Genomic DNA, 13,209 nt, shown 5'->3' with positions numbered 1-13,209 from the left:
GGGAGGGGGCCTAGTGGACCATAGGGGAGGACTCTGGGTGCCTTAGTGGAGGGTGTGTCCTGGAGACATGTATCTGGGATATGATTCCTTTGAATAACATGCAGTGCTGTAAGCCAATGTTACCTTGATTTAAAAACACCTGTTTTTTATATACTGAAAAAACAAAATAAAAGCAATAAACAAAAAATATAGAGGGACTAGGGTTGGAGGGAGGAAAATAAGGAGTTGAGTCTTCCCTGAGGAGGAAATTCCTCCTGTCTATGCAGCTCCAGCACAGGCTGAGAGGCCCAGGCTGAGAGTTCCAGTCTGTCTTTTAACTATTTGCTCTCTGATTTGGGAACTTCCTGACCAGCCTCCAGCAAACAGCTAAGCTGATTTGTATGCAGTAGATCTCTTAATTTACATCTCCTACAGATTCTTTCTCTAGGTTGAACCTGGCTGGAACACTCTGGCAGTCTCATGTGATTCAATGCAGTATAAGGTCATTTGGCAAAGAAAATATCATGCATGAGAAAAATGTAAAGTTTACTGGAAATGAGAGAATGATCTTAAAATGAGTATGAGAACACACCTCTGCTGTTCTTGAATATTACCTTTTGTGTACATTATTTCCTTAACATTTGGTATTTCCCTGTATGTGTTATTTTAGTATACATTTGTTATTTTAATATAGAGGGATACAACCAGTAAATAAAAAATGTAACCAAAACATTGTTTTATTATTATTTACTGTCAAGTAAAGCTTAGTCTATGTCACTATTTTTTTTGTCGATTAATAAAACACAGAACAAAGGAATATAAATTTTGATAAGAAGGTTAAGAAAAAACTTTCCAAATTTCAGAATTGCTGGGAAAGAGAGATCTCAGCAAAACAGTTTGCTGGGAGTTATCCTGGAAATGTGTTGCTTTCCGTGTTGTTGGAGGTAGTGTCTAATTTTACCAAATGTGTATTTTTTGGCAAGAGTCCCATTACTAGCCTAGACATTCTATTTCTTCAGATCAATGCTTTACCATCATAATGCCAATGGAAGCCAGACAACATTGAAGCCCAGAATATCCATATTTTTGCTACCTTGCACAAAATTACAATGATAACCACCACCACAAAACACTCTGGAGTTTAATCCAGCCATGGGATTGAAGCCAAAGGCCAACCTGGCTGTAATGGAGAAAAGTAAACTAGAGTCATAAGTGATTCCAGTGGAAATGATCAGTGAGTGAGCAGCACAGGTAAGTAAAGGTCTCAATGGATGTTTCAGAATCTGCCAGCTCCCCTTTAAATGAGAATTTATGGCTTTACAAACACAGGACATTTTAAAATGGACCCACATGTACGGGAGAATAATGAAGAGAAATACTAAAGGTAAGCTGGAAAGACAGCAATGGCTCTTGCACAATTTCTCTAAAATCTATCACAACTGAATCACTAACCTGTTCTGTATTTAATAGGCGGTTGCTCTCTGACACCATAAATCCTGCAATAGTATTTTAGTTATTTACCAAGTGATTAAACTGTAGTAATTTATTCCACGTTTATACCATATTTTTCCCTCAGGATCCTAAAAGATTTTACTGCCTTCCATAAAGCATTTTCACTCTAAATAATCAATATTGATTTAACTATATCCTATTATTTCTTAGATTTATTTTCCTATTTTGCATGAAATTCTAACCTCCATATAGTTTATAAAAAGATAAAGTAGCTCATTCCAAAAATCCTTCCTAAGGTCCTCCTTCCATGTGCTTTTCCTGGCTGCCAATTCTGCGCAAATTATGTTTGAGAAACTTCTTGTGACTTGACTTTGCTGTTCTCTATACACATTTTTTAAAGAAGGAAGGAATAAAATATATGTGCTACATTAACAGTAAAATTTTCATGAATTATGTAAAGTTCCAGGCCTCTGTGTTAATACTTAAGACAAGACTGAGCATACCTGTTATGATCATTCTTCTGGTGACACTGGATCCCTTTCACATCTGGGCAGCCGTGGGTGTAAGAGGTCAGAAATCTACAGTAAATATAGGAGAAGACAATAAATGATGCTAATACCTCCGGCCAAACAGTCATTTTTATTCAAATATTTTGGGGCATTATTTCCTCTGGAATCAGAAAGAATCAGTATTCTTAATAGGAATGTATTCAATAGTGGTAAATTAGTAAACATTGCCAACTGTTAAAATTATATACTGTAACACATAGTTTGGTGTTATGTATTAAAAGATAAAATATTAAATTTTGGCAGGATTTTATAGGATAAATCATAACATACAAAAAACAAAAAAAATCCCTGGGCTTTGAGATATTCCTATAGGTATCATTTAGCATCACCTTTTATGTTGGTGCCTAGTTTCTTGCTTTTCTTCCCCCATCTTATTTAAAGATATATGTTCACTATTCTCTTTATTCAAGGATACTGTGGTGGGCAACTTTCAAGAAGTGTTAGGTTACAGGCACTGGCCTTTAAAATACTTCAGCACTGTGATTTTGATTTCTTAGGGGGAGCCAAACAAGGTCTTCTAGGTTACAGTGAAGAGCTCTAGCTCCTCAAGTGAAGACCTGAAAAGACGTCCATGCTGTTTAAGGATGCCATGAGGATAGGAAGACGTAGTTGTGCTTCAAAGATATTTGAATTCAGGCTGTAATTGCTACGTGAGTGCTCCTGTTGACATTTACCACAGGATGCTCAGGCATAAATGGACTCGCCCTTCAGAAGTTAGGAAGCTTCTGTTGGGTTCCAGCTAGCGCACATACTGTCTTCATACTAAGCCACCTATTTGAGACAGTAGGCTAGTCAGGAATATGCAAGGGACATGGAAAGCTGAGACCAAGTGCCTCAATTTCCCCATTGTAGCAGCTATGAGCTCTGGGAACATGACAAGGACTCAGATAAGAGATGATCTGATAGAGTTCCAGTCTATTCTCCGTCTCCTATTCATTGAAAACTACTCAAGGGATAAATGAGCATCAACTTTCATGAGAAACTATTCTGGTAAAAATGCTGTTTGAAAACACCATTGAGGAAAAGGGATGTGATCAGTGTGAAGAAAAGGGCTCTATTTCTCCCCAACTCTAAATACTTTCATTCTTTTTACACACCCACTACTCTACTTACTAAAATGGAGGACATGACTCACAAGAAACCTACTGAGATAAAATTATTTTATCTCAGATGATTTAAAAATAGTATTTATAGATTTATGCATAGATACTTATCTATCTTTTCAACATCAATTAAATTGTTTATGAAACAAGTGAAAATACTCAGCATGGAAACTAGTCAACAGCTTTATCATAGAAGTTAAAAATCTGTTAAGAGATTTACTGCCTTTAAACTATCTATAAAGAATAGCTTTTAAAGAGTATTGACTGAAACCAAATATAGTATCCATGTTAAAATCTAGATACAAGGCTTAAGAACACCATTGGGTAATAATATATGAAGTTTGCTGTATTTATTGACTTTTGCTCTATTGAAAGGAAGATATTTTAATCCAATTAGACATTTGATTAGTCTAATTTTAAAAGACATATTGTCCTCTACCTCTGATCCTCTGTCTTTATTGAAGCCTAATGTCATAAGCCAGACTCTACATATATATAGTAGCAGCTCATTATATGTGTGATTTCTTTCCTTTTGCACAAAACAAGAGCACATCTTAAATTAGGACTTTGCTTTTTCCATGGACAATTTTAGCACAGTAAATCATAAATCTTGATTTTGTTCTTAGTTCTTTGCTTAGCCCTACTTCAGTGTTCCAAATTTAGTAAATTAGATTCTAATCTAATAAATTTTTAGCTAATTCCCCACCAGCAAGATACTAAGAGTTTCTATTATTTTTCACAATAACTCATTGAATTTCCCATTATTTGTACCAAAAAGTGCTGCACCTCCTACCCCCATATTCTGGATTTGTATAAGTCACTCACACTCTCACACACACACACACGCACACACACACACACACCCCCCTCCATTATTTGCAGTATCACCCTTTGTAGCCCTGTGTTCACAGACAAGGTTCTTTTCTTACCCACACTAATAATCTTATTTTATAGTTAGAAGCAACAAAAGAAATTTAGTGCTTGTGCCTTTATCTAATCCATATTTACTGCACAGATGTCAGGAGTGATCAGATGGAAGAAAAAGGAGCTATATTTCTCTGAATCGTAGATGAGAGGATATGGGTTTGGATGTGCATTTTCTATTTATATATCCTTGAAATACAAATGCAATAATGCTGCCACAAAATAACCTGGCTGCCTTTTTCAGTGAGAGGTAAGACTGTTGTTATTCAGTCCATTTCACAAAGCTTATCTTAAAGGGGAAAAAAAGAGGCATTAAAAACACACAACAGTAATTATTTTACAGTTGTACTACTCCTTTCCTTTGAGACTTAAAACATTCTGGAAATTGTGGTCTAAATACTGTGCTTAGCCTATCATCATCATCCTCTGGTCCTTTCAGAGAAAGTTACAAGTACATAACAGTGGACAAAAAAGACCCTCCAAATAAATGTAGTCCATCATTCTATCCTGAACTACAACTACTTCAGAAAGATAAATACAATTCAGAACATCAAAGGTGCATACACCTAGGAGGTGCTTCCTAGGAGTTTCAAGCTCTCAGATCCCCCAGAGCTGAGTCCAATTAATAGACATTGTTTTCTGGATCTGCACAAGTTTGTAAGATTAGAAAATTTCACATGAGATCTGGCTTTTCATCTTCTCTTGAAAACATTAAAGGATCAGGCAGCAATGAACCCACACCTGCAAAGTAGTAACTGGCTATTTCTGGATAGCAGCTCTCTCCTCTTGACAAGGCTCATGATGCAATTCACCAGGGACCTCTTCCTAATTTTCTACACCTCCCATTTACTTTAGCTGTTCACCCCTGTAGGTAATCAAGTTGAAACCTTAGTTTTGATCTGTGCAGATATACTACCATCCTCTAATCAGTTGCTTTTCTCCAGATGCTTCATAACTGCACTTTGAAACCTGGTGTTTGGGACAACCCAGGGCTAATTCATATTACAATCTGGACTTAACTACACAACAAATATTTATTACACATGCAAGGCAAAAGAATTTAAGAAAATGGCTCAGATACAGATCCTATCATTGGAAAGATGCTTGTCTAGTAACAAAGACCAAACCTGAACAGAAAATCTCAAGGTAGAAAAGCATTGACACCATAAGAGGTGTATCTAAAAGAACCAGAGGATTTCAGAGAAAGGAAAACCTGTGACCAGTGGCAATGAGTCAGGAAGGACTTTGGGAAGGTTTCTTAGGTCCCATTCTCTGAATGCTGAGATGGAGGTTTGCAGGCAGCTGGTTAATTATGGATGCTCGCAGGCTACCACCCATGGGGGAGTGAAAGAAGCAATACTGGGAGGAGGGGATGTTGAGCCAATGTGCAGTCAGGACAAAAGGTTTCAGTAGACACCTGGGGAGCTCAGCCCTGGCGTGGCCTTTCAGAGTTGTTCCAAATGACAAGTGTGCCAGGCCTTGATGGGATGCACACCAATGGGACGTTCTAATGTTACTGTCCACATCTGCCTGTCAATGTACATGATGACCAAAGGGCAAAGATGCTGGGTCCCACGGACCCCTCCCTCCTTTCGCTTTCTAGACTTTAGCATGGCCAATCCTCCTGTATATGTTGCTCATGTGCAGTGAACACACAAGGCTGGGACTCCCCCTGCCATTTTTTTAATGTTTAATATATTTTATTTTATATAATTCTTACATCATTTTTCATTTTTTGCACAATGTGTGCATTTTCATTTTGGTTATATTCCCCATACAATTGTACCTCCTCCTTATTTTGACCCTAATCCCTCCTCTCCGCCGCCTTGCCCTGTCGTGTGTCTCTGGTTTATAGTTGCTTGTTGATTTTGACTTTTTCTTTATTATAATTAGTCTTTTCCTGGTCCCTTATTTGGGTTTTCTAAATTCCTGCTATGAGCGAGACCATCCGGTATTTTTCTTTTTCTTTCTGACCTATTTCACTGAGCATGATCCCTTCCAGCTCCATCCACGTTGCTGCAAATTGCAAGAGTCAAAACTATAATGAGATACCATCTTAACACCAGTGAGAATGGCACATATTAAAAAAACTAGCAACAACAAATGTTGTCAAGGATGTGGAGAAAAAGGAACTCTCCTGCACTGCTGGTGGGAGTGTAAACTGGTCCAACCACTATGGAAAGCTGTGTGGAGATTCCTCAACCTGCTAAACATGGGGCTTCCAGGGCCTCCCTAGTGGTGCAGTGGTTCAGCGCTGGGTTGCGAAGCTGCCTGTAGCCTCTGCAGCACCAGTTCCATCCCCAGCCGCAGGGAGTGGGTCCCACATGGCGCGCAGACCTCTCCTGCCGCCCACTGCTCCCCTCAGCAGTGTACTTCATCAGTCTGTCTGTTCTGCTCCCTGCTCTGGCTCTGGTGAATTCTCTCACCCTCCTGCGCTTCTGACTGTACCCAGTGCTTATATAAATAAATAAATCTTTAAAAAAAAAAAAGATGGGGCTCCCATATGATCCAGCAATTCCACTCCTAGGTATTTACCCAAAGGACAGAGAAACATTAATTCCAAAGGGCATCTGCACCCCTATATTTATAGCAGCACTATTTACAATACCTGAGCTTTGGAAACAACCCAAATGCCCAAAAATAGATGACTGGATCAAGAACATGTGGTACATATACACCATGGAATATTACTCAGCATTCAAAAAAGATAACCCCCTGCCACTTTTAACTTGTTATGGCTCTTCCTAAACTGATGAGACAGCGCTCACCGGGGGCACTTGAAGCTTTCATCCAGTCACCCTTCTCTAACTCGGTCCCATCTTAGTCTCCAGTCCTTTCTTGGCCATGCTCTTCCTCTTTTCCTGGGCTGGGTGTCCATACAAATGGGAGATTTCAGCATCCTGTGCCAGAAAGTCCCACACTGCAGTTAGATTTGTATATTTTTTGCTACTTTGCTAACTCAGTGACATCTCGTGTGTATGTTCCGTCAGGATGCCAGAGGAGTGGAGACCGAGTAGCACCCCAATGCTAAAGTATGAATGTGCCTGGGAACCCTTCCTAAGCATCATTGTGACCTGTGCCACCTTACTATTGTAGATATTTTATATCTCTGGCTTAGAAAGATCCTCACTGGCTATGGCAAATTTGATAATAAAAAAAAAAAAACAGTCATGGATATTAGTGATTGACCCCTTGCCAAAATGGCAGGCCCAGGAATCAATAGCTTGTCAATATTGCTTTTAATTATTTTATCAACTCTTCAAGAAAGATACTGTCTTCCACCTACAGATGTATAAACAGTCATTTGGCTCCCCACTTCTGCTCTTTCTCCTCCACCATACTGCTTTTTAAAACAACCCCTACTAAGTGCAAAGTTCTTTACATATATTACCTAACAGATGTTTGCAGAAATCCCATGGCATTTATTATTGCCTGCTTTTTTCATGTGCAAAATGAGGCTAAGAAAGCTTGCCAAGAATCAATGAGCTGAAAAGTGGCCGAGCCAGGATTCAGTCCTGGGCTGACTCTTCCCTGAGTCTGTATCCCTTCCGTTCTGCTGTATGGTCTAGCTCCTTTTTCAGGATATGGATTGCTCAGAGATCATGAGAATGTTCGTCCACCTGTATAAGGTACAGAAAGTTGTCAGCTATTGTCCACACATCCTCTATGGAGGCAAAATAATGCCAAACCAGTGGGTTGCCTCTTTTAGCAGTAAACCATATCGTTGTGATGTGAATCCTCTTCTCCACACTATCAGACTTGGAAGTCCTCAGAAATAGAGACCCTGTATCTTTAGACAGATTCCAGAATGCTCAAGGAAGATGATCCTCCCTGCACAGAGGCATTGAGAGGCTCACAAGCACCTATGAACATTCTGGAGCAGATGAAGGACTGGAGAGAGCAAGCTGAAGACTGTTTGTGATAACTACTACATCTGTTACCAAGAGTCCTTGGGATGCAAATAACTCCTCATAATGATTCTGAATACTTGCAAACCTCCATTAACCTCTGAGGCAAAATGTAGGGGAAATAATATCAACAGATAGTAGCTCTTTCCAACATTCGCCAGGAGGCCTCAGAAGTGACTTCAAAACAGCAATTCAAGGTGCTGGTAAGCCAAACTGAATGGAAAGTTAGTCATAATGTCAGGGTTTTGTCACAGCCCCACAAAAAGCTGAGACCTTAACAAAGCTAGTTAATGACATGCTATGTAGAAGAATCCAGACACAAGAGATCATATATTGTTTGATTCCACTTATAGGAAATATCCAAGAGAAGCAAATCTACAGAGACAGAAAATAAACTAGAGGTTACTAAGGACGTGGTTGGGGGATAAGGAGTCAGTTCTTACGGGCACAAGTTTTCTATTTCAGAATGCCAAAATATTGCAAATCGATTGTGGTGATGGCTGCATCACTCTTTAAATATACCCCAAATATCAAACTGTACGATCGGTGAATGGTATGATGTGTAAATTATATCTGGATAAAGTTATTTAAAGAGGATTTGCCACATGTTAATAAGGTAGCAATAAAGAACCCTTTTTTAGTAGAAACAATAAAAAATTAGTAAATAAATAAGCAGATAAGAGCAATCAACCTAAGACGTCATCAAAAACCACCAATGAAAGCCCAGATCTGAAGTTCAGAACACACTTTGTCTAATTTGAATTGTTTTTTCCTATTTCAAGTCTTTAGTTAAGGTAACTGGAGGAGAGAATCTGAAATCATAAAAGGAAATCAATACCACAGTTGACCAAGGCCAGGCTCAATAATACTGCCCACATTCTAGTGCAGTGAGGGAAAGCGCCATTCATTAGTTATATAATAGCTACATGGCCTCCTGCTTATCTCAGAAATTCCTTCAAGGAACACAGTCATTTTCCACCTATTATATCCTATTGATTTTCACCATTTGCCATCAGGCTGAGCAGGAAGAGGATTTATAACTAGAGATGGTAAGACCAGAGCGGGCAAAGGCGTGAGGCCCACTGCACAGCTCTGTGGATGTGTTAGGATCCACATGCAGAGCTTTCAACTTCTGGCTCACATTTCTGTGCATTCACTTCTCTGACTCCACCTGACCCAGTGAGAACTAAAATTCCATTTGCTCACCTGAGTTATTAATAGATTGAGAATTCCATCAGCATCAGCATCATCACCCTCATCATACACATCTTACTGATTATGATTAGCACAGATATAAATATCATCACATTCCCAGCTCGCTATGCTTTCCAGTGAAGAATTTTCATGGCTAACATTTACCTCCATCTGCAGCGAGCTTTCCCCTGACTAGCCAAGATTCCCAGTGAATCCTCTGCATATCAAAAAGAGACAGAAGCAGGTTCTTTTCATGTATGAAGAGATTTAACACATGAAGTATTATTATTATTTTTTAAAGATAATAGGTCAACTTTTTTTTTTAAAGATTTAGTTATTTTTATACAAGATCTAGGGTACAGGTCAGAGGCGCAGGAGGGTGAGAGGATTCTCCAGAGATAGAGTGGGGAACAGAACAGGCAGATGGATCGAAATATACTGCTGAGGGGAGAAGGGAGCGTGACAGAAGAGGTCTGCCATGCCATGTGGGAATCTTCCTGGCTGGCCAGGAATCAAACCCATGCTGCAGAGGCTACGGACAGCTTCATGGCGCTGCACTCAACCTGCTGTGTCACCAGGGAGGCCCATGAAGTATTATTTATTAAGTGCCAAGCCCTATTCTAGGTGTTTTACATAAATGTTAACTTACATAATTCTCAGAACAACTTCACCAAAATTTTTTTTAGATTATATATTGCCTCCATTTTATAAATAAGAAACTGAGGCATGAAGAGGTTCAGATAGTACAAGATGACATACTTATGAAATAGCGGAGGGGAATTTGAGCAAGCGAGTGTGGTTTTGAAGTGCTTACTCATAACCACCATAAAACTGCTTTCAGAGGAAAGTTCTTTCAAAGGAGAACATTTTGACCTAGAGTGATATTGTTCACATAGATCTTTACAGACAAAGTGCTGTAGAGGTAAAGGATCCGACAAACATCATTTCCTCAGTCATGCAATTTTTATCCCATTAATGACATGTACCATCCATTTGGATTTTTCTGAGGTCATTACAATTATCAAGCTTCTGAGATAAAAAATTGCTTAAATATATGTCAGAAGGAGTATTGGTACTAGTAAGGTCTTAGAAATCCTTATCTTCATACACTTATTTATTCAATATATTTACTGAATATTCAATATATTTCTGGTCCTTTTCTAGGCAGCAGAAATTAATATTTGTATAGTCTCTGCTCCTTTAGTGCTTTTTTCTGGTGCAAACTTTCACAACCACAGCCATTACAGACATTTTAGAGTAGTTAATTATTTGTTGTGGGAAGCTTGCCTAATCTACTGCAGGATGTTTAGCCTCTTATTATAGTAGCCAAAAATATCTCCAGATATTGCTAAATCCTGGGCAAAGGCGAGAACCATCTCCAGAACCACTGTTCCAGTTTGAATCAAATTGAAAATAAATGAAGAAATTATTCAGTGACTCACAAAAGGCATCACATGATGAAATGGAGTTCTTCAAAGTAGGCAAATATCAGTGATCTGTGAGGAAACAACTGTGTAGCCACTTTACGTTGGTGGAGGGTGGGAGGTAGGATAGCTTCTTTGAGATCTGAATGTCAAGAACAAATATTGCAGAAAATGGTATCCCAAGTCCTGACTGAATGCAGGGAAGAGGCCCCAAGAATACAAGCAATTAACTTGTTCCAGGGTGAGAAGAAAGGCTGAAATGGTCTGAATAGAAGGAGAAAAAAAGAGGACAGTTTAAGGCAACTCATGGAGAAAAACAGGACAGATCAGGCAAAGCAGGGTATCCATATATCCTATTTTTAGAGTTACATGTTTTTATAGTTTTTGTAACTCTATTTGTGTATGTAGATTTATCATTGTATTTCCTACCTATTGTCAAACGTGCTAGGTCATTGCTAGAAGACTGCAGTGGACATTTATTTTTTGACCATCCCCTAGCCTTTCCCCATTCTTACTCAAAAACCTCAGGTGGGGAATCTCTCCTGTTTCCAGAGGCAAACAAGCACCACTCACAGCCAATCTGTAAAGGAATTACCTTCAGCAACACTGGCCATATGACCCACATCAGCCCAATAAGAGTGCATCCCAGGCCCACTGCAGCAGTTCCCTCTTTCCCAGAGACTTGAGGTCACCCGATGGAGCCTACACATAAAATTACACAGGGCCAATTTTGATGAGAGATACTGAAAATCCCAAGAACTGATGGCAATTTTTCAGCCCCTAAATCAGTATCTGAGTAAGTGTGAAATCTGGTTTCCTCAATTATATAAACAAATTCCTCTTCTTAATTTAGCTGATTTGAGCAAAGTTTTGTTTATGGGCAATAGAAATAAACTTAACTGTTACAAGCACAAATCATAGAAGCCAAACTTGAGTTTTAGTCCCAATGTCTGCCCTATGTCCCTTCTACTTGAACAGAAACTCCTTAAAAGCCAAATGGGCTATGGGAACCAGCATACCCAGGCCTAGGCCAGCCAAGAACACATGGCCCATTAGAACAAATCATCCCATCTGTCTGCTGCTAGAAAGGCCTTTCTTTCTGTGTGTTTCAAATCTCTTTCTGTGTCACGGGTCTCTAAATGCCAAAAGTTATTCTAATTCCTCAAGAGCAACAGGCAAAGAGAAGCCGTAAAATTTTGATGCACATCAATCAGGAAAGAAAATCTTACAACCAGATTATAAAAGTTCCCTTATGAGGTAGTTGCACTTAAAATAGCCATTTGTGATTCAGTGTAACAAAAAGTCATTTCCCCACCTGTCCTCATCAAGCTGCATGAAGATCTTACACATAAAACTACTTTTGTTACTGCACTCCATGTGCTGATAAGGGATCAGATTCCCCTAGCACTTCAAAATGGTGCCCCACAGGCAGAGAGAAATAATATCTGCAGGCATCATTGCCATAGGCCAATATGGCAGGGCCTTTCCCAAGGGAAAAGACAAACATTTAATCAAAGAAAGGCATCAGTCGACCATCTTTGAAAAATAGAGCAAAGAGAATAATAATGTATCAGATATATTCAAGAGGCATACTAACAAACACACACGGTTTTATAGTATTTACATTTTGAAGGGGACATTTTATATATATTTTAAAACCTTGTTTTCTTTTGTAATCTCCCTAACCTGTCATACCCATAGCAGTTTATCTGCACCTCTCCTGTGGAATTTATCATTTGGTACTTTTATAATCATTATCTGTATGTAAGTCTTATCTTTTCTGTGCGAATGTGGTCTCCTTGAGGGGAGGGATCTTGTCTACCTTTGTATCTCAGCCATGACATAACAGAGTAGCTGATAGGTATTGGGCCTTCCATTAATATTAGAAAAATGAAAAAATGCTTAAGTGTAATTTTTTAAAAAACAGAATAAACCTGGATGGAAACAGAATTGTGGTTTTCAGTTTTTTTGTTTTGTTTTGTTTTTGCTTATTAAAGGATATTGAGATAGAAGAAATGTGTAAAAGTTGATGAAGACTTGTAGCTCAAATTTCAGTCAATAAATTGGTTCTTCCTCAAAACTCACCAGCTGAACTAATATCCACAAAATCCATTAACAGACTTAAGAACAGAAATAGAATCGGAGTAAGTTAGTTCTATGGAAAGATGGAAAGTATTACATGTTTTCAGATTTCGGTAATTTATGTATTCAATGATCTGGAATTAATTTTGTTATCACTTTTCTTGGTTAATTAAGATATGAGAGAAAGGTAGAAGAAGAGCAGAGGATTTTGACATGAAAAACAGTATTCCCTTGCTATGCTAGTAAATTGTAAAAGGAAAATTAAAGGGTTTCTTAGTTGTTGTTTTTGTGGTGAGGAAATGCAAATGTAGAGGAGAGAAACATTATGTAAAATTTCTCTAAATTTCCAAAGAACAACAGACAGAATTATGAGAATTATGCATGAGTCCTGGAAAGATTCTGAGCTGGGTTGAAAAGATACCATATTGGCAAAAGAAGCATTCCTTTTAAGTCTTACAGTTTAAACACAAGAAAATTTGGATTAAGAACAAAAATTAGTGAGATGTGAGTAGCAATTTATACCTTGCTCACTGATTTCAAATCTAGCTCTAAAATACATCAACAGTTTAATAGA

Source organism: Talpa occidentalis, unplaced genomic scaffold (genome assembly GCF_014898055.3).
Source record: "Talpa occidentalis isolate TD23 unplaced genomic scaffold, MPIMG_talOcc4v2.1 talOcc4.3, whole genome shotgun sequence".
NCBI lineage: Eukaryota > Metazoa > Chordata > Mammalia > Eulipotyphla > Talpidae > Talpa > Talpa occidentalis.
Note: the sequence above shows the minus strand (reverse complement) of the source record.